General features: G+C 47.1%; 1 protein-coding gene across 24 annotated transcripts in view; it reads left to right on the top strand.

Moving 5' to 3' along the window:
• Nucleotides 1-24,900, top strand: part of MBNL1 (muscleblind like splicing regulator 1) — a 113,227-nt gene that overhangs the window by 33,215 nt on the left and 55,112 nt on the right. Inside the window, exon 1 of one of the 24 annotated variants that reach the window (XM_030029342.2) lies at nt 23,519-23,541. The exons of the other annotated variants lie outside the window; for them this stretch is intronic. The gene's annotated coding sequence lies outside the window, so the exon portion shown is untranslated. Of the gene's footprint in view, nt 1-23,518; nt 23,542-24,900 lie in introns of those variants that run through there. 24 annotated transcript variants of the gene reach the window in all.

A 24,900-nucleotide genomic window follows, 5' to 3' on the forward strand; every position in this document is an offset into this window, starting at 1 on the left:
AATAGTTGATTTCTTATAAATGTATGTAACAGTATTAACTAAACAGCTATTCTTGCATTGTCTCTTGGACGTAAGACAGATGTTTAGTCACTGAGTTTTTCTTTACAAACTATGAATGCATCTTTCACTCGCAGTGCTCCCAAGAATTAGTGTGTCTTAGAAGAAATGGTATATATTAGCTGACATCAGGCAGGTGTGCGTTAGTGCTGCAGAGAGCTGCAGCCCCTGATAGGAATACTTGCTCATGAGCTGGAGATGGCCGGTGTGCTCTGCTATATTTAGAACATAAACAGGCAAAGCAAATACTTTCTGAGGGGACCCCGTGAAATGGCAGTACCCTTCAGCTCTGCCCGGCCAGACTTTGGCCTCCGTCCCAGGTGTCCTCTGCGGGTGTTGAGCAGGGACGGAGTGCACGGAGCACACAGCCAGCCGCAAGCAAATACGGCTCATCTGGTCTGCTCGTAGGAGGTAAAAATAGATTTCAGAAGTGGAACTTTCAGCTTGTCAGCTTGGGTAAAATACTTTTTTTTTTTTTCTTTTCTTTCTCTCTCTCTCTCTCTCCTCCCTGTGAAATGAAAGCAAAAACTGTGTATGTAGGTCTGGAGCAAAAAAAGAGAGGGGCATCTACTCCCAAGAATCTCTCCTCCAGGTTGTGTTGCCACCCACGGATACTGTCGTCGGCATTTGCAGGGGCTGTTTGTGGAACCGTGGCACTGCAGCGTTGATCTCTGGACACGTGTCGTTTGTTGGGAAACATGTCCTGTGTGTGCACCTTGCGGGTTCTGTCTTAATTCTGGATTGGTAACAAACAGCAGTTGTTACATGTTAATTAGGAGCATGGGGAAGAAAAAGGAAGACACATACATTTCTGTGACCTCAGCGAGGTAGTGCAAGGAAGAGGTCAGGACTGTGTCAATCAGAGCAGGATTTTATCATCCTGCTGTTAAATAACCTGCTTCATAATTAGTCCTAATGAAATCTGCAAGGCTGTCCTTAGGGTAGTGCATTAATCAAGATAAATGCATGTGGGATAATCTAGCCCTTAGATATTAGGAAGATAATTTTAAAACAGGAATGATTATGTAGTATATTCAAATTGTGCGCTTGAGTGGCTGAGTCAGCTCTAGCTCTGGCTCTGCGTTGTTTAAATGCCGTAGAATTTTTTTCCTAAATTTGGATGCCTAAAAGCCTCTTAAACTGTCTACAGCAAAAATAAGCTCTGGAGTTCCTAAATCGGGAAACCAGTTTGCAACAGAAATTAGATTTTTAGCATAATTTTAAAACATTTTTCTTCATTTTTTTTGCTTGGAAAAATATGCCTAAGTAGAGTTCATTTTTGAAATCACGTTAGCTTCATCAGATGTTCCGATAGATGAGTCATCTGACGTTTCCTGAAAACTGAGATAAAGGTGTCTTAACAATGGGGATTTGGATGTCAAATGCAAATCTTGTGGGAGGCTGCAGATGCGCTGAGGACACCCCATCAGCCTGCCTGCAGCTTGTCTGTGTGCGCCGCATCCTTTGGCTGCTACATGGTCTTTCCTAGCTGCATATTTTTGAAAGTATAAAACCAATGAGGATGAAAGTGGAGAAAGGGTGATGAGGACCCAGACTGTCTTTTCTGTACTGCTGCCTGGCTGCAGTCAGCGTTGCTGTTAGTCGGCACTTCACTGCAGTCAGTGGGCTTTCTATGGGCTGTGAGCTGTTGTGATCCAAAACATGCTGGTTCTAACTGATCTGAACTTCACATGATTTCAGTGGACTTGGTGAACACCACAGGATTTGGTCTGAATCACAGTTTATCCCTTTGGAGCTAATGTTCACTACAGGCACTGCAACTTCCAAATAAATTTTTGCTCTCTTAAGTTATGCTCCTCCTAAGGCGGCTACTTCATGCTCGAGTTGGATGTCCCAATGAAATGTAAAAGCTTTTCCCTACTCTTCCTTCAACAGCTGAAAAGTTTTGAACTTTCATATTTCTCTGCTTTTTTGAAATCCTAAGAAAAACCTAGAGACTAAAAGTTCAGGTCTTTTCACTGATGATGTTTGCGTTTGCTGGTCTGGTGCCTTGTGTCTAAGATCCACCAATACATAGGATGTTAGTATTTTATCTTCTGTTGTAGAAGTACTTTTTTTTTAAAAAAAAAAGGAAACTCCTGAACTCGGTAAAGTGACATGCCACTTTTTATCGAGAAGCCTTAAAAATATATAAATGCATTATTATTGTTACAGATGAACTTGGTGAGCATCTTATTTCTACCACCTCAGAGATGTAATTGTTAATTGTTCAAATCTCTCTACTTTGTCACTGCTTCAAAAAATAATGATTTTTTGACTTGTCATTCCCCTCTGTGTTATACTTACCTAAGGGTGTAGAATAAGGACCTTATTTATTTTAACACAAGGAAAAGAAAATCATGGTAAGCATATTTCACTAATAATGTGAGAGTGGCAGATTATTGGCTCTGTCTCTCCTTTAATTAAGGAAGAAGAAAAAAATCCAGAAACATAGTTACAGTACACTTTAGCAGGTGACTCTTCAGTAATTTTAACTTTGCGGTATATGGCATCACTCGAGTGTGAGGCAAGAACAGCATTCAGGGCGCTCAGGGGCTGGGAGGCAGATGGACACACAGCTGATTCCGAGGAAACTGGTAAAGCAGTAACCCTTGGAAAAAAAAGAAAATAAACAATGTTCAAATTCCTAAGATCTGATTTGTCATTTTTCTCTTCTTCAGCCTGTTCATCTGCCAGTAGGCTGAGCTCCAGAAGGGGAAGCAAAGGCAAAGTGGCAAATACATTGGGAAAATGGTGCAATTGTTAGGCTGAGTGGCAAATAGTCCATTAAAAACCCAAACAATCGAAACCATGTGTGTTCCTCTGTGGGAATATAAATGGCATTTTGAAGTCTTATCAGATATTCAGACAAGAAGGTTATGGCTCACTATAGCGTTTAGAGTTCATATTACAGTTTCAGCTCTACATCCGCAGGAAGAAATTTAAAAAAACCCTAAAACATTGCATTGCAGCATTTGCACTGTCATTTTTTTAGAGGCTGTACATAATAGAAACCAGCGTGGGTTTCTGTTACATACAGTCAGGAACTCTGCTGGATACAGTCAAAATCAGTAAAATTCTGACCTAATTTGCAGGGAAGACTTAGAGAGGCATAAAATAAGAAAACCTCATGTCAAGAATATTCAGTCATTTGTCCCAAGTCTTCAGATGAGTGGTCAGAAGCAGCCTGTGAGGCCTCTCTCCTTCCCGGGATGACCCCAAGTCCCTGTTTTTCTAAATACAGATGCCTTGTTGCCAAGGTTCACTCTTAAATTTGTTGGAAGCAACAAATTACATTCAAGACTGAACGATCCCATCTGGTTTTTGAGTTTGGAGAAGAATTAATGTTTCTTCGTTGGGACTGCATAGCCTTGTTAACCCAACTGGATACCGTTTAGGAAATACTGCCCTGGGTGCTGCTCAGAAGTCTGCGCTTCACATCAGGAATAACTCCTGTGTTGGAGCTGTGTCTAATGTCTGAGAATGAGACCTCTTCTCTAGGAGACTGCCCAAAGCCGAGGCAAGTCTGCAGCCCTCGGAACAATTCAGTCAGATTCAGAAAACCCTGTTAAGAGAAAAAAACAGCATTGTTTTGGGGATGATTAGTAATGGACACCTCTTTAATCGTCTCTCAGTTTTCTTGTGCTTCCTTCTGTGCCCTGTTGTTTTTTACCGTGGATTGGTGATGGGTGCATGGGCCAGGCTCCCGGAGAGCCGAGTGCCTGCTCTCCCCATTTCACGGGAGCGGTTCTCGCCCTGGGAACCAGCTCCCGGCACCGTCCCGGCACCGTCCTGCCGTTGGTCGGGGTCCGTACTCGGGAGGGGGGCACCTGGTGCCCCGTGCTCAAGCACAGGCTTGCGGTAGAGAAGGGTTCAGTGACGAGCAATTGAAATGTATTCCTGTGTATCTTATGTCTTTCCTTTGCTTGGTGTCACTTTCAAAGGGAACAAAAGGGAGAAAGCAGAGTCCGGTGCCGGCTGGAGCATCTTCAAGGCGGGAGCGCTGCCTGCAGCATCAGGTCAGCTCTCCTGTTTTGAGGACCAGGATCCCAGACAATGCGCAATTTCAGTGACACTAATTGCTTGATTTTGTCCACCGATTGCCTCGCTGTGTGTTTCCTCCCACCAGGCTTGTGTTACAATGCTTCGGGGAAATAAGAGGGAGATCTTTCGAGTCTTCAAAGGATCTGAAGCCACCTCACTGAGACTCTGTCTTGCTGGCTGTGGTAATTGGCCTGCTTGCTGGCAGCCTTAATCGTGAGGGACTGGACTTGTACAGGTGAATCTGTCTGCAAGCAGCACAGTGGCAGCTGGTCCCTGCTCGCCTGGCTGTGTGAGCCTCGCGCGATGGCTGGGGGATCCAGGCTTTTAGTTTCTTTGTCCAGGGCTGCACAGCAGCACTGAAATTAGTCCCTGTATAAAATAACAGAAGAGATGCTTTTATTCTGGTCCAGAGTTCTGTCTTTTTCCTTCGTTTGCATGGGGCCAGTAGAAGGATTACTGCTATTGAAATAAGATTTAAGTAAACACTGAATTGTCAGGTACTGAGACGCTGATTATGCAAATAAGAAAACCTTTTTGGGGTTCATGTTTTAATTTATTGAAATACTTATGACTTATCCCCTTCATTAGGGAATGTCTAATTAACTGATAAAGAACACCTGTTGAGGTAGTTGGAAGCAAGTCCAACAATTTGATCAAATAGAGGCAAATATTAACATCTGATGAAGTGGATTTTTAAAGAAGAATAATAAATCCAGCTACTTCATCTGCAGGGTGTAGTGATGTTGGAGTGCTTCTCACCAGCAATGGCAAGCTGTGGGATGCAACAGCCTCACGAACTCCTGCTGCATTAGTAGCAGCAACGTAGGAGACCTCAAAGGACCGCTGCTTTACGTGATCCACCAGAAGCTGTTCTGGAAAACTGGTGGCATAGCCAGGCAATGCTGGTTTGAGCTCCGGGAGCGCCAGCACATCTCTGGCGGGAGCTGCCCCCGCGCCGCCCCTGCAGGGTGAGGGTCTGGTAGGGTCGCGGCAGAGTGGTCCGGCACATGCCTCCTGCCCAGCTGGGTCTGTCATCCCTTCGCAGGCGGGCGGCAGGGTTTCCTGAGGGGCAGCACTAGGGCAGAACTGATGAGTGCCCTCGGGGGCATTGTCCCCCCGGGTGTCCGTGCGCCCAGCCTGGAGCCCAGATCTGCTCCATTGCAGAGAAACGGAGCTGCGTTTCATCAGCACTGCCTCGAGAGGTGGTGTCCCTGCTTCGGAGTGAGTAGAGGCATTCCTGGACGTAGCAGATACCTTGGTGTCATAAACAGGATCTGTTTCCTCAGGTTGCATTTTTTTTATATCCCAGTCACTGCATAAACTTCCCAGTTGATGAAAGTGCTAAGCTCAGCACCTTTTGCATCCCAGTGCACTTTGACTGCCAGCTCTCAGCCCTGGAGATCCTGAAAAGTTCTCTCACTTTTCAGAAATGGGATGCTGGGAGCAGTAGTGCTGCTCCGATGGGAAAATGCTGATACTTTAGAAGTTTGCTCAAAGGCTGCTGAAGAGCAGTGGTGCTTTAGCAGGAGGGTTTGAAGGGGCCGGCTAGGGTAGTGGGTTTGGATCCAGCTTGCATCTCGAGAGCACTTCAAGTCCCGTCAAGTTCCTGGAAAGACTCTCTTCGGCTCCAGATTCCTCTGGACCATTCCTAACTTGGCAAAATAGTACAGAGAGTTAGCAAAAAAGGAAGACAGTACTGTTTGAAGAAAGGAGCAGTTTTTTGAGGAAACAAAGCTGTTTACTTTTTGTCGGCCTGATTTCACTGAATTTGAATGGGATAGTTTCCAGGCTTAAATACAAACACAAATAGTTGTGAGATTGAGATGTAAATTTGAAAAAGAGGAATGGCAAAGTATGGAAATTGTCCTTCATGTGCATGCACGCTGTCCATCCAGGCGTCCTTATGTGCCCAAGGGGCCTGGAAGTGGCCAGCATAGAGAGGTTGCTGTGGGGACACGGGAGGTGGGTGGCTCTGAGGCCACCTCCGTTGGGGGAGATGCCTGTGGGACCAGTAGGAGCAAACGCTCTCTTGAACCTGAGATGGAACATGGCAGTTCATGGCTGGGGCAGATCGTGGGCAAGAGTCAGCTCAGGTACAAGGGGGTCTGCAGTGTACCTGGGGAGCAGGATTGTTTGTTTGTGGACACGCTGAAAACAACCACAATCCAGGAGCAGCCACACAAACCCAGGGTAGCTGCAGGTATAGTAGGTAACCACCACTACTAAAGGTAGGTAAAGGTCATTGTGTTTTGCTCTGCTTAAGTCTTTCCTATCTCCTGGTCACGAGTTGAGTTGCTGTCCAAGGGAAGTACCCACCTGCTGAACTTCAGGAACATCAGAAGCCCTATGGCATTTTAGGCCCTAGCGATATTAATGCTTCTTCAATTTCCAGCTTTTCCAGTGTTTTTTTCCCTTTCCCTGTCCTTTCTTTAGATGTGCATCCTTCTAAAAAAGTCCTGACTTGAAACCATAAATAGAAGCTGATCATAAACATTACTACGTGAAGATTGCAAGAAGATATAAGAGGGAATTTTAACAAATTTGACCTGTCCGTGCCTTATACGTGCTGGAGAGAAATCTAAGGAATAACCATGTGTAAAAGTGTGTGAGTGAGCAAGCGGAGTTCCATGATGAATTTGTAACAGTGGTTCGACTCTATGAGCACAGACTGATAATCCATTGCAGAAGTGAATTTCTTTATCCTGACGGATTCAGTCTAAACTCCTGTGCAATTTTGGTGCTAGTCTTCAGTACTGGGCAAGGGAGAGGCTGCACGTTTTTTTTGAGAGAACTCTTTCCATCCTTGACTGGCCCATGGAGAGGTTTCCACTTCACAGGAGCCTGGCAGATTTTTAGCTGTGTGTAGTAGCTAACATAGCAGTGTCAAGAACAGTGCACATTTCTTCTTCGTTTCTTAATATAGAAACAAGAGTACGCATGTTTTAACTGAAGTCTTTTGAAAATTCTGCCCTTCGAGCATAATTCAGCTGTCAGTGTGCAGCAGTTCTGAGCTGGGAGCGCATTGTACAGCTAGAGACAGGGCAAGCTGAAGCTGGACTGGCTGCTGGCTCTTTGGTGACTTCCCATTTTTTACAGTGGAATATGGGTTTAGAGCCAACTTTTGATGGTAAATTGTGCCTGTAATTCAGCTTTCTGGTGGTAGGGCATTTTCAAAAGGTCATTTGCATTAACATATCCTTGCTTGTCCAGTACCCTGGTAAAATCTTCCCTGCAATGAACTGAGTTAAGAGGCAGCTTGGATTTATGCAGTGATTGTAACTGAATAAAAATACAGGCAAGTTAGGAAAAACCCTGATTGGGCAAACTGAATGATTAAAGATTTCACACCCAAACTAGATGCTCCTCAGAGGAAACAGAAGAGTCAGTTCTTTCTATTTATTACGTTATTTATTCTTGTTGTTAATTGAACATTGAGGCTGCACCAGGTGGTTTATGGAGCAGAGCAAGATGCTTCCCTTGCACAAGGCATGGAGGTAATGGATGGATGGATACACATGGATATATATTTATTTCAAAGTAAAGTACCTTAAAATGCAAAGTTCTTTTTGATAGTGGAGCGTGAGGAATTGTTTCATAGGAAAAAAAAAAAAAATTGTGATTTAAATATTTCCAGTTGATGCTGGGAGGGGCTTGTGGTGGGCTTTGTCAGTCAGAGCAGTTTCTTACTTGCCCAAGCATTTGTTACACAGAAGTGAATGTGCATGGAGCTCCAAACTGGCAAAATGTACTTGCAGCAAAAGGGTGAGCACACTGTAACCTGAAGTAAGTATTTTAATCTTTTTCTGTGGCTGGGCTGAACAGGAGGAAAAAAGGGATTTTTAGAACAGTAGTACTATGCAGCTTCAGTTAAAACTGGCTTTTTCAGAAATTGTTATAAACGCTCAAGAGCATGAGTTGAAAGAGTGTCCAGCCTGTAAAGTCAACTCTGCTTTTCATTGCATTGAAAGTAAAACTATCTCCACTTTCCTAATGGTACTAGCAAAGGTAGTATCAATATAGGATTGGATAATAGTTTAAAATATTGCTGGAAAAAGTGTTTAGAAGTACTTAAATGTTTTTTTTGCCCCCAGTAACTTACTTGTAACAACATTTGCAAGTTTTATTTTGTGCTTAGAAAACATTCTTCTTGTTAATTTCATTCAGTGAACACACAGGTGTCATTTCTGTGCTCTCAGCTGTGAAAGTGTGGAATATATGGAGCAGTGTTTGTGCTGAGGGGAGATAAATTTGCAAGGAAGCTTACTGAACTCTTTAGGAAGAATAAACCTGAAGGCATATAAAAATGTGATAATGTTGGTGAGAAATTCACTTTTCTGCATGCAATTGTTAAATAAGCCTAATGGCAACAAATCAACTAAAGTGTGTGTTAAGTATAAGGAAACTGATGTGCTAAGCAAGGACAATTTTCAAAACATAGAAGGTATTACTCAAAGGCTGAAATGAAGCTGGAGGGGGAGAGCAAGACAGAAGCGCAGCCGGTGCGACCCAGCGGCAGGATCTGTCAGCTGGCGTGGAGTGAAATAAACCCTCTGTATTATGGCCTCTGGACTTGGACTTGGCCCCTGATGTGGCCGCCAGCTGGACCCGTGCTTCCAGAGGTGGCCAGCAATTGCCTTGCTCTCAGGAGCAGTTGTGGCAGACCTCAGTCAGCCCACGTAAACGGATTTAAAAAATATTTAAATGGCAACCCAGTAAGGTGCAGCACACTAAACTGGCCATTTACTGTCACAGTGAGAGAACCTATCTGAAGCATCATGAGTAAAACTGAAGGGAGACAATTAGAAACACGTGTAATCATAGAATATTTTTTTTTTAAATCGGCCATTTTCCTAGTGACTGGAATGAGAGAAGAACGGGTGCTACACATAAGTTGGAAAATAATACCAGCCATATAAATAGCCTTCATAATTTTTCAGAAATATCTAGATATGTACATGAGGGAGAAGGGTGCAGTGATTATTTATAACCCAAAATTTAAATGCCTGCACAGTGTGATGCAGCTGACTCGTTTGTGGTACAGCTACTTGTATCATTAAAATAAATGAATTGGCAAAGGTACGAATACCATTGTAAGAAGGCAGAAATACCAGCTTTTTGGCAACTATATTCAGTTTATTAGATCATGGCTTACTGTGTTTAAAGCTTTCCTGGAACATTACTTTCCTAAAGCCTGGAAATTGACTGCAATAAGCTTAAATTGTACACAGAGTCAAAGTCTGGTTTATATACTCTGCCTTCTTCAGAGATCTTACAGTGATTTCTGTTATCTTGCAATCACTTAGCTGCCCTCTTCAGTTAAATTTCAGTGGAGCAGGACCTTGCAGCCCTCTGCTCAGAGGTGAGTTAGAGTTCAGCCTGTTGGAGATGCTGATAGCAGCTGGAGAGTGAGCTGTGGGTTCCTTGTCAGAGCTGACAACTGCCTTTTCCTATAGTTGGTACCACTAAAAGGCATAATTAAAGTAGCTGTAAATGATTAAGGTTTTTTATGTGCCTGGTTACTTTGAATAGAGATGAGTGTTCCAAAGTGCAAGTTGTATGCACTGTTGCTCATTTTACTTTTTAAAAAAAGTTTTGAATCATGCAGATAATTAATGCAAATGACAATTTCACAAATGCAGAAAAAACTGACTCAGGAATTTTCTCATTTGGTTTTAAAACCTCCTTGAAGTGCTGGGGGGTTTTTTTGCTTGGTTTCTTTTTTAATTATCCACTGCAGGTATAAGTTTATATGGCTTCTTTATGTCGAAGTAAACAGCTCTTCGTAAGGAGAGGTGCCAGTTGTACCGGTTAAGGTCCAGAATACCAGAATTTCTGGCTGCTTTTTTTATATCACATCTCCTATTTGAACTACGGATGGCTTGATTTTATACTTAGGGGAAAAAAAAAAAAAAGAAGGGAGAAATAGAAAGAAACTTAACTCAAATATCTTATACCAAAATGAACTGGAACGGACAGATCGTGAAGTGGTTAATCATAATTAACATTCATTTAACTATCGTCGTGTTAGTGACCCCACTTAGGACGTGGTCAGGAGCGTGGGTGGCAGGGTGGTTCATTTGCCCTCGTCACACAGGTTCGTTAGGGTAGTGCCCGCTCAGGTCGTGGGCTCTGTGCGCACTTGGCACAGCACCATCGTCCTGCAGGCGCTGAGCGAGCAGGGTACGTACCTGCTGGAGTGCCCTGGAGCCTGTGTTTGTTCAACTCTCTGGGGTAGCTCACCGGTGTGTGTTTTTCAAGTACGTGATGGTTGACGGGATGGGAGCCATGAATATTTAGATGAACAGAATGTGTTACAAGTGGTTTCTTTAAAGTACTTCTTGAAATCAGAAGGTTTTTTTTAATCTCATTCTATTTGGTATATAAGAAATTCAACCAATTTTCCTAGGTCTGTCTGTTTTTATTTGCTTTAGCACATTAAAGGCATTTTTGCAGGAAGTTCTGTGAGGAGGGGGTTGGTTGGCTTGTTTTAATTCAAGGCTGGAAGAACAAAGACGTTTGGGTGCTAAAACTTTTATGTAAATGGCCTTATCGTAGCCAGCTGAGGAACTGGTACATTGCTAATGCCATTTTGCCTCATTTTTTACAGTAGGTTTAGCCGTAAGTGAAAGCAGATAGCGTCTACATGTGTTGGGTTTTGGAGGAGGGCTGGGGGACGGGCGGAGGAGCCGCTGCGGGGCTGAATGGGTCAGCGGAGCGGGCCGCACGCTGGTCCCTCACCCTTCTTTGTGCCTGTATTTTCGCTTCACGTCTCGGAGGGGAAGACCCTCCGTTCAGACGGAGAGCTGCAGCTACCCGGACGGCTGCTGGCTCTGCCTGGTGGCAAGGGGCGGGCTTGACGTTCTCCACCGGGCAGGGTGCTGGTCGGTGCTGGGCAGCCCCTCGTAATGGAAGGACGGGTCCCGCTGCCCCCCAGGGCGCCGTCGCCTCTGGGTTTTGTCTCGGCGGGGGCGGGAGCGTGGGGATCGCTAAGCCCCGCTCCACGGCTCGGCCGCCGCCGTGGCCGGGCTGCTGCAGAAACCCGGGCTCGGCTGCCGCGACGGTTGGCCCTGGGTGCGGGAGCGCGGCTGCAGCCGTGAGCAGGAACCGCGGGAGGCACGGCCGCCGCCGCCGCGCCAGCTGCCTCACCGAACCCGCAGGCAGGCAGCGGCACGGCCGGGGGAGCGTCACCTCCTCCAGCGCGGCGCGGCGCTGGCCTACTCCTGCGCCGAGGTCGATCGCGGCGCCCTCGGCCTCGCAGCTTCGCCGCCGTCTGACAAGCGCGGCACGGGGCGGCTGCCTGGGGGCCGCGGTCCGCGCGGGAGAGCCGTCCCCGGGCTGCCGGGCTCCTCTCGGCCGCCGCACCGTGGTTGAGGCCCTGAGCGGAGAACGGGCCGTGGCGGCCAGGCTCAGCTGGCTCGCCTCGCCTCGCCTCGCCTCGCCTCGCCTCGCCTCGCCTCGCCTCGCCTCGCCTCGGGGCTGAGCCCCGTCCCGGGGAAGGCGCGCGTAGGTGACATGGCCCGCGCCCTCGGCGAGAGGGCCCGTCCAGCGTGCGCAGAAATGGAGGTCTTCAGAGGGAAGGAAAAAATAAAAGTAGTCAGAGGGGAGGAGGAGGAGGCGATGACCACAGGCGTTCTCCAGTTTGCGGAAATAATATGTGTAAGGAGATGATTAAATCTCTAACTAGAAAAGAAGACAAAGCAGAAGACAGACAGACGTTAGAAGGAGAGATGGAAGACAGGAAAAAGGCATGAGCTTGAAGGAGGTCAGATGCTGTTTTGCCACCTGAGAGATACCGACGGAGAAAGGACTCGGTTTTAAAAGCGTGAGCAGACAGAAGGGGAAGAGAAAGAAAGTATAAAATGCAAGGGGCAGCGAGAACTAAACTGTTCGGGGCAATGCATCTGTTGGATGTAGCATACAGAAAGGCTCTTAAATTCCTTGAGAAAATGCGTGCGTTCTCAGTTTCCGCCAGCTCTTTGCAAGACAGTTTTCTTTACCCAGTTCCAAGCGTGGCTACTGGTGTCATTTTAAATATATCCGAAGAGGAAACTAATACTTGTTGATGGATTTTTATTTTTTTTTTAATATGGACGAAAGTGCACCTAATTTTGCCTTGTTGGAAATTTTTAACATTTCACTTAAGCTGAGGCTGCCTCTTAACGTTTCAGGCCATTAGCTGAAGATACTTCTAATGTCTGTAACATGAAAATATTTTCACACCGTGTTTGTCACACGTTTATTGTTTAGATGTTTCTGGTGATTTTAGATGTGTAAGTATCTAAGTGGTTAGACACTGAAAAAGTGGCTACAGTGGAAGTTTGAAGTTACTTGTTGTAAAGCTTTCAACTAAGTGTTTTACTCTGTGCTCTACGTACATGTGTATATACACACTGTATACCACGTGTATATGTATGCTCAGTATGTACTATATATTATATAGCTCAGTATATACTATATATTGTATATATGTCTGTATGTATGTGAACATCACAGATTAATGACAGAAAATAACACAAAGCAAGGTTCACTGAAGTCAGGTGAGGGACAGGAGGTGTAAATTTTTAGAGCTGTGTTGCTTTTGGGGTTTGTCGGGGCTGATCACTGTTGCGAGATGCGAGGTGCGTGGAGGCCCTGTGCTAGCGGGCGCAGCTCTCAGGAGATGCTCGGTTTCCATTTCCCCAGGGCAGCCACGCGTGCCCCGGTGCTTCCAGTGCCGCTGGGGCTGAGCTGCGAGGTGCCTCCCGGCCCCGCTTACACAACGTCGTGCTCTTATAATTTGTGTGCAAGCCGACTGGCTTTATATCTAGGGAAGCACTGCTTCAAATGTACTTGAAAGGATCATGAAATTTAAGTAGATCTGTTATCAGAATTGCTCTGAGGTTCCAACGATAGGTTTGGATTCTGATGAAAGCGTTTGGCACCCAGGCATGGAGAGGCGTTGTCATTTGTTAATTAGCAGTGAGCAGACAGGCTTGTGGTACTTGGGCGCGGGTGCATGTGTGCACACACGTCGGCAATAATTATTTGTCATACCCATGTTGTACATTTGCATAATGTAGATAGCAAGAAGTATTCCAACTGTTATATGATTTACTAATCACAGCACATTGCTTTCTCTGGCTTTATATCTATCTATATCATGTATAGGTTTTTAAGTCGGGCTGTTTTTAAAAACTCTTTTGTACTTGCTTTCTTTTCGGTGTCAGTTGACTAGCATGCAGGAAACCAAAAGAGAGCTCCCCCCAGAACACTTGGGTGAAAGGCAGGGGAAGTGCTCTCGTTATGTTTAACAGAAGCGGGGCTTTGGGGTAAGGATGGAGTTTTGTTCCCTCTAAAGACAAGAGGGAAACACCAAGTGGCCTGAGTAGGGTTAGACACCCGGTGACTCTATGTTTTTTTTCAGTGGTAAAGCTTAAAGACTTAGTGAAGTAGAGGAAATGCAACAGACGAACTATTTAATTATTTTTTCTAACACACCTGTCTTTAGATTGGCAAAAGCTGTAAATAAAACTTTTACAGCAAAGTATTTGAAACATAACATTTCAGGAGAAGGAAAAGATTCACAAAAGCTAAGGCTTAGTCAGTGTTTTCCTTTCACCCCCCACTGTAAGACATCCCCTGCTTCTTTGGGTTGAGGCTGGGGAAAAGGCAGTGTCTCTGATAGGCTGGGACTGGGCTTGATGAGCACGGCTTGCCGGCAGCTCTGCAGAGATTTTGGCAGGATCGGCAGGTCCCCAAGACCATCTCATTCCTGTGTCTGTGGCATCTGCTGGTGGAAAGCTGATGGGGAGAAGAGTTTTTACCCACTCCAGCCCTGTGCGGCTGGGGTAGATGCAGCACACTGCCACATGCCCTTGCGCTTCCCCTCCGGAGCTGCTGATGTGGTCCCTGCGCGTGGTGAGCAGGATGGGCCCGCGGTGGTCCGCAGCCGCACGGCGTGTCCGGGTGCTCCGGGGGTGTGAGTCGTGCCCCGGCGGCAAGGGCGGCCCGCTGTAATTCAGAGTCAAACTCTGCTTGGGGTGACGCTGGGTGCTTAGGTCAGCACCCCAGTACAGCTCTCCCGCTGGGTGGCTGTTTGGTGCTGGAGGTCTGCTGGACCAACAGACAAGTCTGCTGAAATAGCACAGAACTGACAACTGCGTTATGGGTGGAAAACACAGAGGTAGCGAGCCCCCTGCACTCCAGGTAAATCAGGGTAGTACTCAAACCAGCTTTTTGATCTCCCTGCTGTAAGGCCAGTCTCACCTTGCAGTCTGTCTCATGTACCTCCTGTTATTCACAGGGGGGGAAAAAAAGACCCTGAAAGTAATTTGATTTTGATTTCTCTCTATGTTCTTCTCCCATATTAACTGCACTAGTTTGAAAAATAGCTGAGCTTGGCATTAATCTATTTTATTTCACATGACAGTTTTTAAAAATGAAACTTTATGATGTAAATTACACTGTCAAAATTACTTTCTCGTTTTTACACTTTCTCTACCACTGATTCCAGAAGGGCTCTGGAGCTGAAACATCCCTTTCCTGTCTGACTTTTTTCTGTCTCTGTGTGTATGTGTTCTGGTAAAGTTACCGTTGGTTGTGGTGGGTTTCCTTGGTTTGTGCATATGGACAGGTATTACTGCTGCATGTATTTTTGCAGTACATTGGTGGTTTGGTTTTAATACTTTTTGAAAAGCAATATTTTCCTGATTTCGTTCCCCATATACATTGCTTGAGACCGGAGAGAACTGCCGTCAGTGTTTCGGAAGGTGCGACAGTGACACCTTTCTGACACCCAGCAGCCACCTCGCGGTGTGAGCTGGCAGAGTGACGCTGGAGGGTGTTTCTGCTAAGATTTAGCAGGAGTGCACAACCCTTGGCCTCCAAAATGCTGCGTGACATGTTGCTGCTCGGTGTGGTGTTGGGCAGGCGGGCACATAGTGGCACTCTCGCTGGGGACGGTAAATGGGGATTTCCCTTGGGGTGGGAGGTTGGCAGTTTGGGATGACAGAGAGTTGTTATCATCGTGATACACTCTGTGACCCTGCCTGTAGCAAGGAGATAAAGTGGCCATGGATCACTGGAGCGGCATCGTTAGACACCAGCAATTTTGTCCCATGTCTCTTGAATTCTTCGTCTTTCTATAGATTATTCCAGCAATTGCAGCAACTGGTGCCAGGTGGCTCCTCCAAGCTTTTTTTCAGGCTGCTGTGTTTTGTGTATTGACTTTGATTTTGTGTGTGAAAAGAAGCCTTCAGCAGCTGGAAAGGCCTTGTGTGAATTAAGAAACTTTGCTTTGTGCTTATACAAATTGAAAATTGCAGTTGCTAAAAATACACCCATATTTAATTTTTAAAACTTGGAAAGCATTGCTGGACTTTATTGTTGTCTGGAGTACAGCAAAAGGTCACTTGTCCAGCACCATCCATAGTTGCTTCATTCTTTTCTCTCTGTTCTATTTAAATGACAAGTAGTTAAATGTAACTAAGTGACTACTTAAGTTCTGTTTTGATCACCTGACAAATTACTCAGTTCAGCTTCTGCTCCTTAACTTAGTTTAAAAAATGTCAGCCCTCGGGAGCTGAGGAAGGCAGGGATTTCCAGTGGCAGTGGTATTGCTGTGTCACTTCGAGTGCTCTGATGGTTGGGAGGTGCTTTACCTGCTGGAAGCTGGGACCTGTACTTCCAGGCAAAAACAGTGCTGAGCACTTGGTGGAGGACAGGGAATTCTTTTTAAGGGCCTGCCTAATACAAGTTCAGATACTGTTGTTAGGGCCAAGTCCAGGAGTGCATGAAGGCATCAGCAGTTAGGGTCCTCCTTTCTCTCTGATCTCGCTGTCATTATTGTGAAGCCCGAGGGGGAGAAGGAGGAGGAGGGTGGTGAATGGTGTGGCACAGCCTGGAACAGCAGTGGGAGCAACCATGGGCAGCAATGCCAGTTCTCCCTCCAGCCTTTTTCCTCCTTTCTTTTTGCCTGGGCTTCTGGTCCCATCTCTCCCTCTCCCTCCTCTTCTCCATCCTCCTCCTGTTTCTGTGACAGGAGCGAACAGGCTCCAGCCCTCATTCTTGGAGTGGGAAAATTAATTTTACCAGCACTGCTGAGAAGCCTGACATTAAGAGGCTTCATCCATGTGGAGGAAGAAGAGAGAGGTGTGGGCCGGTGAAGCCACGTCTTGTCCTTCCACCCTTGGAGGTGCCGCGGTGGAGCAGGATGCGAGTGCTGGGGCAGTGCAGGGGACAGCACTGGCTGTCGGGAGAAGCACATCTCCGGATCCCATGAAATACTTTGCTGGGGCTTTTAGGGCTTGGCAGCAGTGGTGGGCAAAGCTTTCAGCTTGAACTTGTTTTATTCTAGGGAGGTTATAGTGTAGAAAGTTCTCATCTGCTATTTTCTTGCCACTTCTTGCTTGGTTTACTACTTCTAGAGTCAATCTGGTCTCACTTGAAAAAAAAAAAAAAAAAAAGGTTGGGGAAAAGAGGGGAATTTAATGGTGTTTTTATTGCCTTTTGATACTCAGAAATGAGTTGTTTCCTCCTTCATAGATCTGTGTGAAATATATTAAAGGAGAATTTAGGTTCTTGAAGAGCAAACACCTGTAACGCAGCTCTCCAGCCCAGCCCCGAGGCCGATGCTCTTATCTCTGTGACTTTGATTCTGCCTCACACGTGCTGAACTTAGGGAAAAAGTGCTTCTCAAATGAGATCATGGTACGCTGGTCTTCCTTCTGAATGTTACTTTTTGTTTCATCAGTTCAGCTGGCTCCCACACATGGAAAATTTTTAATTTCCCACCAGCTATGTGGCTGAACACTTCAAGCGAGAGCGTTCAAGTCTTCAGGTCATAGGCATGTTTTTGAGCTCATACAGACTACAGATAATATCTGCAGAGGTTGTATTTTCCTTTTCTCAGTGTATACGGGAAAGGTAGTGGAACTGTTGAATGTCTTATAACGAACTTAAACTGCCATTGGTACAAATGCCACTTCCTACAGGAAGATTGCTTCTGTAAAACAAATACTCGTCGTCCTCCCCCCCCCTTTTTACCATGGCATTCGGGTTTTTGTACCTTCCTCCTGGTAGGTGGGACCCCCAGCCCGGCCCCGGGGTCAGCCCACTGCTGCAGCCCGGGCATTGAAGGGACCTGGGAACTGAACTTCCATGCAGAGGAAAGCTGCTGCTTCTGTCTACACAGTTTGTTTTTGTGACAGGACATTTCAATTGTCAGTGCCCATGTTAAAATAAACAAAGGGAATTCTGACCACAAGGCAGTATTTTGGCATATTTCGTGATTATTTAACTTTAGAAAAATAAATCCCGCCATCTGTGTTTCCCACTAATTCTTGTCCACTGACCTCTTCGGTTCAATAACTCAAGCAAAATAGTAAGGGCAGATTAGTCTTTACTTCTTTATTCCTTCAGAGCCCAGATGCTCTGTCAGACCTTACAGATGCTGAAAAACAGTTTCTGCTGTTCATATGTACTTTCTGCTCCTCTAATGTCATTGTCACGTATTTCATAAGCTTTTCTGAGCTATCGTTGCCTTTTATCGCCCCAGTACGTGACTTCAACAGAGTTCAGCTTTTCAAGGCTTTGATACTGAATATTGACTCTGCAGCCACATTTCTGAGCACACATGGGCTTTTACCTGGGTCCTTTCCAACGAGAACAACATGTGTATCTCAAAATCGTGCCGGGGCTGCTGGCAGGTGCCAATGCCAGCGAGCAGCCTCCCGTTGGGAATGGGTCGGGGATGTGGGGATGTGCCTGCAGCTGAGGGGGACGGACAGACACCGTCCCCCGCTCCGCCGAGAGCTCCCAGCCTGCTCCGCAGCAGTGCTGCGGTGTGTGGACTGTGTGTTATCAGCTTTGTCTGGGGCCATACAGAGTCCCAGCTCCTCAAGTGCGAGAACTGTCGGACTTGTTCTAACAGCACGGATCTATGCTAGGTATGTATGTATTTGCTGTAACAAAGAGTTGCATTTTTAAAAGTAAAGCCTATACAGGGGCTTTAATAGAGAGCTCCTGAGAGCAAGTGATGTTTTCTTGTAGCCTTAATTATATTTGCACTGCACTGGTACGGACAGCATAGATACTATCTTTATTTGCACGCTGTGACTTACAATGGATCTTTTGTTCTGTTGTTTTATTGTCATATTGTTTTATGTAGAAAGCGAGCAAGGCCAAACCTCTGGTGTAAAAGCTAAAAGGGATACAAAGTGTGTGATTACAGCAGAGCTGCTTGTTAGATATGGTTTAATTAGTGCATGCATCCGTCCCGCAGCTTTGTTTTTGTAAAATATTGATCTACAATATCAGTGTTATGAGGCCTGGAAAGCACTTAGTGCAGGAAATTATTCCCAAGCTGTATGAAAAAAAAAAAAAATCTGTGACTGATACAGAGCCTGTTGAGTCCAGCTTTGCTGCCAGGTCAGCAGCATCCTGCCATTCCCCTCTGCTTCAGGCTTTGCAGTACAGAGCTCTGAGCAATACATTCTTCATCAGTATGGGTTGAAACTTTCAATTTTCATTAGCATTTCTGTGTCCCAGTGTTAATGGTTATTGGATCGTGTCACAGCGTGTCGGTGGCGGAGCCGGATGCTGACCTGAGGGCACGGTGGCTGGACACCAGACTGAGCCCATACCTCCGGTGTTGTTTCGTTATTGCGTGGTGAAGGCAAGCCGCAGCTGGCCACCACAAATTAGAAATTAATCAAAACTTTACTTGTGGCATCAGTTGACCTCCTCCGGAGCTGGGCAGAAACATGCTGGGCTGGCGGACCCAGTGCCGCCTGGCTGCGCCGTCCTGCTCCATCCCCTGCTGAGCCCCGCCATCTCGTCCGCAGCTCTGCCGCCGTCCTGTGCCGCCCGTGGCCAGGGAGCCGCTTCCCGAGCTTTCCTGCGTTGCTGGCCAGGCCTGGCTGTCCGGCTAGGACGGCACCGGCAGCGGAGACGCAAAGGGGCTGTCGTCTGCGGCACTCCCCAGTCCGTCGGTCTGCGGAGGGCCGCTGCGTGCCCGCCGTGCCGTGAGCGCGGACCGTGCACAGTGTCCGCCGGGTGAGGTTTGCAAAGGCAGCGCTGGCTCTGCTCGGCCAACCTTGCCCTACGCGCCCGCTGGCCGGCCCTTCGCCCTCCGCCTGCACGTCCTCGGGGCCACGCCGCGGCGTCCGGCGGCGCGCCGGCTGTGGTGCTGCGCTCGTCCGGCGCTGGCCCGGGATGCTCGAGCCGCATGCTGGCTGCTGGGGAGCCCTCCACACGCGTGCTCACAGCCCCTCCCCGCCACGCCGCACGCGTGGCGTGTCCGTAACGTGCACGTTTCTAACGAGGCAATGCAGAGGCTTCCCTTCCCTTCCCACCAGCTAAGACTGGTCTCCTCCTCTCGTTCTTTCTGTTTTTCCATGTAGCTGTTATACCGCTTCAGGGTTGTGTTTGGTTTTGCGTTTTTCTTTTAAATAAACATGACAAGTGTGTCCCAAAATGTATCGTGAAGCAGTGCTTTATGCGAGGTCTCACATGTTGCTCCGCTGCTCAGTGTCACTGGCCCAGGCCTCCAGCCATACACCCAGTTGCTTGGTTTTGCCATAGCTGCGGTTAGCCTGCAGGGACTGGAACGTTGTTTATTTGGTTAGGAAGCTTTTATTGTGCCTTAGCACACACTTGCTAGGTAAAACAAACCCGATGTATCAGCCTTTATTTGTTCATGACACTTTTCCTTTGCTACCCTTGCTTGCTTAAATTTGTTCTTTGTTAAAGACTTTTAACTCTCCCTTCTCCTGATATCAAATATATCAACTGGTTCTCTTTTTTTGCCACTGAAATCTGAATTACTTACAGAAAGACCTTCACTGTAGTGATTTTTAAACCATAAACTTGGTTAAGTTTTTTTTTATTTCTCTGCTGCTGAATGGTTTGTTCGTTACATCCTTTTCTTTCCCTCATTTGCCTAAGCAGTAAAAAACTTTATTAATCAAGCTTGTCTTCGGTTTGGCATGGTTTCATTGTTTTCTTTATCTAGCCTCTAATTATTTTAAATTTGTCTTTCTCTCTTGCTATGCATGCCCCTCCAGATGTTGTAGTAAAAGTTTGGATTTGTGTTTTTCTAATATAGTCCGTTTACTAACATTCAGTACCATTATCCCTCCATCAGTGAGCAGTGCAGACCGTATTCTAAGGGTAACGAGTACTTTTCAATGTGGAAGATTGCCATCAGGGAAATCTAATCTTCTTTTCAACTTTTCTCCCCACTTCTGAGGCTTCTGCAAAGTACCCTTACAGTCTGAATACCATATTGCTTGAGAGCCATTGCTTGGAGAAATGTGCTAGTTCTATGCACCAGCAAAATGTGCTCCAGCGTTACACTTTGGTGTGAGATGGTCCGTGGTCTGCCCGCCTGGGTCCTTTCCTCGGCTGTGGTTCACAGTCCCACGCAGCCACTGGTCATCTCCAACGCTGTTTCTGTGCGGTTCCTAATGGGAGCAAGCGATCACTGTGAAAAGTGGCGGGTGTCCTGTCCTGCATCGGTCCTACTTGACTCACCTCCTGAAGCTCTTCTGCAGTAGGTTTGAATGATAATGGTAATTGTTGAAAATTAAATATATCCTTAAATTCTAACTGCTGTATTGCAGCCCTCTTTGGCCTCCCCTACTGTTTTCTTATCTGCCCCCAAACTGAGCAGTTGCGGTGCTCTCCATGCTTAGGAAGGCGGAGGAAAAGCCGGGGATGTGGTTTAACTAGGTCACAGTTTAACTTCAGTCATTAGCACAAGTCATTAGCTGGAGGCGCCTGGGGATGCGAGGAGCCCGTGCAGCAGATCTGCTGTATTCGCGAAGGGTTTGCTGTAGTGGGGCAGCCCAGCACCCCGCGGGGGCACCCAGGCAGGACAGCCCTCCTCCTCCGGCCGGTCCGGCGTCTGCGGCAGAGTGTGTCCGCTCCCCGCGCCTGCCTGTCCTGCGGGCTGAGCTCCGCTCTCCGGGCCCTCCCAGCCCAGCCGCTCCGGCCTGACGCTCAGCTCCCCTCCCGCCCCTCTCTCATAGCCTTTGCTTTTTTTGTCCAGAAGTGACTAAGCTTCCTGTTATTCCACTCTGTCAGTTTTTCCCCAATACTGGTGTTGTGTTGAGCAATATTTACTTGCCAGCAGCTTCCTCTGCTGCAGTCCCGCTCCGGCTCTGTTGTGTTCCCACATAACTTTCACCAGCCACGCTTTGCTATTAGCGGCCCTTATGGATGTTCGCATTTGCTCAGTTGGACATGTATCCACCAAAACCAGTATTTATAGAGAGACGTCAACCCCAGAAGAGCTTTAACTGGTTATTCCAGGAATGCACTGTGAACCAACGTTCGGTCTGCAGAAGGGGAAGTTGCACTTTGGTTCTTCCTTTAAGCAACAGTATGGGTGCAGCCAGGGCGGGCATCAGTGAGTTCTCCTCAGCTATCCTGAGCTGGTAAATGCTGCTCGTGTGTATGAAGGAATTGTTTCTGCCTCGCTGGAAACTGTGGGCACGTTTTGATTCAGAAGGGCTTTCCTCCAGACGATTGGAAATGAAACGTTTCTTCTCTGGCAGCAGCAGCTCGGGCGAAGGCTTTCCTTCTGGAGCTCCAAGGGCAGCGTGGAGGCACTGGCTGGTGCCGGGTGGAGGATGGCTCTCCCTGGGTACCCGGCACAGCTGGCAGGGTGGGCAGTGGCTAGTGGCTGAAGGTGTTTCTCGTAGAACCCCCCGGGTACGCGGACCTCTCCCAGCCCCGCAGGGCAGCCCTCTGGACCGAGGTGGGATGGCCGGGCCGGAGAGGGATGTCCCCGATCCGGCGTCCTGCAGGGGTCATGCGCCCGGCCCCCGCTGCGTGCCTTTGCCGGGACCAGCGGCAGCAAACCGCCACGGATACCCAGAGCTGCCGGTGTAAAAATAACACATGAGGAGGAATAAACAAGTTATTTTTGTGTATTAGGGTGGCCCTGCGTAACTGACTCAGGGCCTCGCCTTGTTCTGCCACCGAGGGCTTACTCAGACATCCTGAGCATTTAGAAACAACTTGAGGCGTTTCCCCTGTTTTTCAGAAGGCGGAATGGGGGCCAGTGGGACGCGGGGGGGTGTCGGTGCCCCAGGAGGGGCTGCTGGCTACCAGGCGATGCTGCTGTGTCTCAGAGGAGCAGGCATCCGAGTGCCAGGTCCGGAGGTCCTGCAGCAAGACAGGCTCCTTGTGCCAGAGCCGCTGCCAGTTCTGGTGGTGTTTCTGCCCGGGGTACCGTTAATTACACTGGCATTTCAACAAACTATGAGGGATACAAAGCACTCGGCCTTTCTGAAAATCAGCTGATTTATAAAAAAAACTGGAATTTATACCTAAATTTGTTAACTAGTAATATTTGAAATTCTGCTGGCACAGTTAAATGGAAGGAAAAGAACTTGTTTTGCAAAGTTGGTGCAGCTGACTGCAACCTCCCCTGCCTGCTCTTCCAGCTCTGCTGCAGGATGCTGCGGTGATACGTTCTCTTCGGACAAGTTTAAAATTTTGCCTTCCTTCAGAGAAACATTTTCTGGAAGTTAATAGGGATAAAGCTGGTAGAAAATGAGTAGTGCCCAGCAGAAATTGGGCATGAAAAATAACACAGAATGTAAAATAGTTTCTTTTATGTAGAATTAAAACACTCATCACCCACAGACTACAGCAGGCCTGGCTGCGCGGTGGAGAGCATCTCCCCCCTTTTTTTTTTCCTTTCTGACAGCACTACACTACTGTAAAAAGTATTAATTTTAATTGTTTTAATTTGGATGTGCTGAATTCTGTCAATTACTAAATTATATGGAACAGTACCTATTCCCAGTTAGGCTCCATGGGTTTTATGGTGATGAGCAATGACCATATAACAAAGCACTCCTCATTTCTGTAGGCTTTTTCCCTATCTGCTTCTGGAGGTTTTCTCCTACAAGAGCAGGCAAGGCTTTAAGTGCGCCCTAAGTGCTTGTATTGGAGCCTGTGTTTTAGATTTAATGTTGTCCCTATTTTACTTGCACAGATACATCATTTGCACTGGATGTGCTCTCTCCGTGGCTGGGGAAGAGCACTGTTGGGTGCCGTGCTGGTTGCCAAGCCGTCTGCGGCATGGGCAGGTGCAGGCGGCTGGTTTGGCCAAAGGGCCACTTGAGCAGCCGTTAGGTGTGTGTGTGGAAGGAAAACACCTCTTTTTTGACTATAAAAGGCATCTGCAAGTCCTCGTTGTTTATTTGCAACCATATAAATAGCTGCCCATGTGTACCTGGTGGCGCGAGTGCTTTGGCTAGCGTTTGGCAGGGGGCTGCCTCCAAAGCGCCTGCCCTGGCTTGGCTCCCGCTGCCGCCCCGTGGCTGCCCGCCGGCGCTGACTCGGCATTCTCTGCAGCTCCTGGTATTGCAGACACTGCGACATGAATTATGGGTGTCTTCTGGATCTTTACCAGAGCGAGAGGAAGCCGCCTGCTCTCTCTTGAAGGTAAGGAACAGGGGGAACAAGTGGATATTAATGAGCGGAGAGGATTTAATGAGTGCTGGCCTGGGGAAAGTTTAAAGGAAGATGGGGCAGCATGGGGAATTTGGCTGGGCTGTGGCCACAGCCACCGTCAGGAGACATGTAGAGTACCACGTCTGCAGTGAGCTGTTACAGAGACTTCTGCCTGCGCTCTGCCTGCAGTCCACGTTCAGTGCCTCGGGACCAGCGATGTGACCTTCCCTCCCGCCACAGCCCCCTCGAGTGCTGCTGTCGTGGTGTGGGCAGAGCCTGAGCCTCTGGACTTTCCCATCCTCTTCTTCACCTTGTACAGCCTTTTGTTCTCCTCTTCTTCAGTCCTCCTCCACCCCTCTCCTCTCCTTTCCACTCACTTGCCATGTGGTGGTGTGCTCTCTGCAGTGCTTCTTCCTCATGCTCTTTTGTCTTACCTATCAAAATAAATTGTTTCTATTTTCTTTTTTATTCCCTGCCTTTTTTTTTTTGTACTGGCATTGATTTTGACAGTTCTCTGGAGCTTTGCTTACCTGTCCTGGGGGCATCTTTTTCTGTCACCAGCTATTCCTGTTATGTTTCGTAGAGCTGGCCTCCAGGTCTCTTAAACACTTGACGTACCGCGTCTCCCTTGCATTTCAGTACCTGCTGCCTGACAAATTTCATGTGTGATCTCTCTTTTTCCACCAAATCCTCCACTCTTCAAACACCTCCTTTCCTACCACACCGAGTAGCCAGCGAGGAGAGCAAGAAGGAGTTGTGAAGAGCAACAGAAAGTATCCCCTGTCTTGCCCTGTGGCAGATGGGTAATTTATTTATTTATTTTTAATCTGTGAAGTGTCCACAAGAGTTATGTGCCAGATAGCCAGCCCTTTCCCTGTTTCCTTTTGAAGTGCGTTTACTGTTCCTTTACATAAAACTCATTATGATCTCTAGTACTAACGCTAGGAGAAAGATTTCACTATTTGGTGGAATATAAAGTTCAGTTTACATGCACCTCCATGTGCAAAGAAAAGGGCCAAAGCAAACAGTTTTACTTACGTTAAAATTGTGATGCAATAGGGAGGAAAAAGGGAAGAGCAGTGTTTGTTCTGTCTTGCGCATTTAAGGAAAAATGTAAGTCTATAGTTTTCTGTCAGCCTAATCTTTATCTTTTAATGATTGTTCTTTGATTTTCACTTCAAAAAAGACAGAATTAAGCTTTGAAAGAAAAATTTCAAGAGGACGGGGGTATTTAATCGCCAGCTGACAGAAATCAGGAGAAAGGTGTGGGACGTGGCAGTGCCCTGTGGGTGGTGGCACACCAGGTTGGAGGAGCTCTTGCTGATCTGTGGATGCTCTTAGGCTTGAGGT

Source organism: Aquila chrysaetos, chromosome 10 (assembly GCF_900496995.4).
Source record: "Aquila chrysaetos chrysaetos chromosome 10, bAquChr1.4, whole genome shotgun sequence".
NCBI lineage: Eukaryota > Metazoa > Chordata > Aves > Accipitriformes > Accipitridae > Aquila > Aquila chrysaetos.